Genomic DNA, 1,167 nt, shown 5'->3' with positions numbered 1-1,167 from the left:
ATCTTGGTTGCTTATTTATATACATCACACAGACGGGCGCGTGTGCAGGCAAAATCGAGCACACACGCACGCGCGCGCGCGCACACACACACACACACACACACACACTCACACAGAGGCACACAGACACACTCAGACACACACCGACACAGAGAGAGACAGACACACACACACACACACACACTCACACAGACACACACACACACACTCAGACACACACAGACACAGACACAAACACAGACACAAACACTCTCTCTCTCTCTCTCTCTCACACACACACACAGATGCACACAGACACACTCACACACACACAGACACAGACACACACACACACACACACACACACACACTACACACGATGATAATGAAGTTTCACATCATGATGATAACGATGAACACAACAATATTATGAACATCATTGTCTGTTGTTGTTTTTCACGAGATGATGATGATGACAAATAATTTATCATCATTATCATCGTCGTCATCATTATTGTTCATCATCATCATCATCATCATCATTGTTTTTCTTCTTCTTTTCACCATCATCGTTGTTATCTTTTTCCTCCATCCAGTGTTAGTGATGCTGTTGTTTTTGTTTCCTATATGTGCACTAAGACCACGATCATTTAAAACATCAAGAGCTGTTAGCAGGGTGCTTAATGAAAGATCCAAGACCAACACAACAACAACAACAACAACAACAACAACAGCAACAACAAATCGTGGACTCATGGAGAAGATGTCAGTGTCATTTCTCATTGTATTGTCTTCCAAACCCCCTCCACTCACACCCACACCGTCCCCCCTCCACCGCCCACCCTACCCCTTCGGAAGCCTGTTTACAATCTTCTTCACTTTCTTCTACCACCTTTGGCACGGAGAGCAGCAACTAAGAACCACCACTCTTGTTGTCTTGGGCCAGTGACTGAATGTATTTGTATTTCTTTTTTTTTTTATCACAACAGATTTCTCTGTGTGAAATTCGGGCTGCTCTCCTCGGGGAGAGCGCGTCGCTATACTACAGTGCCTACCTTTTTTTTTTTGCATTTTTTCCTGCGTGCAGTTTTTGTTGTTGTTGTTTTTTTTTTCCTATCGAAGTGGATTTTTCTGCAGAATCTTGCCAGGAACAATTCTTTTGTTGCCGTGGGTTCTTTTACGTGCGCT

At 43.5% G+C, this 1,167-nt stretch overlaps 1 protein-coding gene across 2 annotated transcripts in view; it reads left to right on the top strand.

Moving 5' to 3' along the window:
- LOC143301403 (uncharacterized) overlaps nt 1-153 on the top strand; it is a 19,357-nt gene extending 19,204 nt beyond the window's left edge. For both annotated transcript variants that reach the window (XM_076615654.1, XM_076615653.1), the window contains exon 4: nt 1-153. This exon is cut by the window's left edge and continues 307 nt beyond it. The gene's annotated coding sequence lies outside the window, so the exon portion shown is untranslated.
- The last annotated feature ends 1,014 nt before the right edge of the window (nt 154-1,167 follow it).

Source organism: Babylonia areolata, chromosome 27, assembly GCF_041734735.1.
Source record: "Babylonia areolata isolate BAREFJ2019XMU chromosome 27, ASM4173473v1, whole genome shotgun sequence".
Lineage (NCBI taxonomy): Eukaryota > Metazoa > Mollusca > Gastropoda > Neogastropoda > Buccinidae > Babylonia > Babylonia areolata.
Note: the sequence above shows the minus strand (reverse complement) of the source record. Positions and strands in the feature narration are given on the sequence as shown.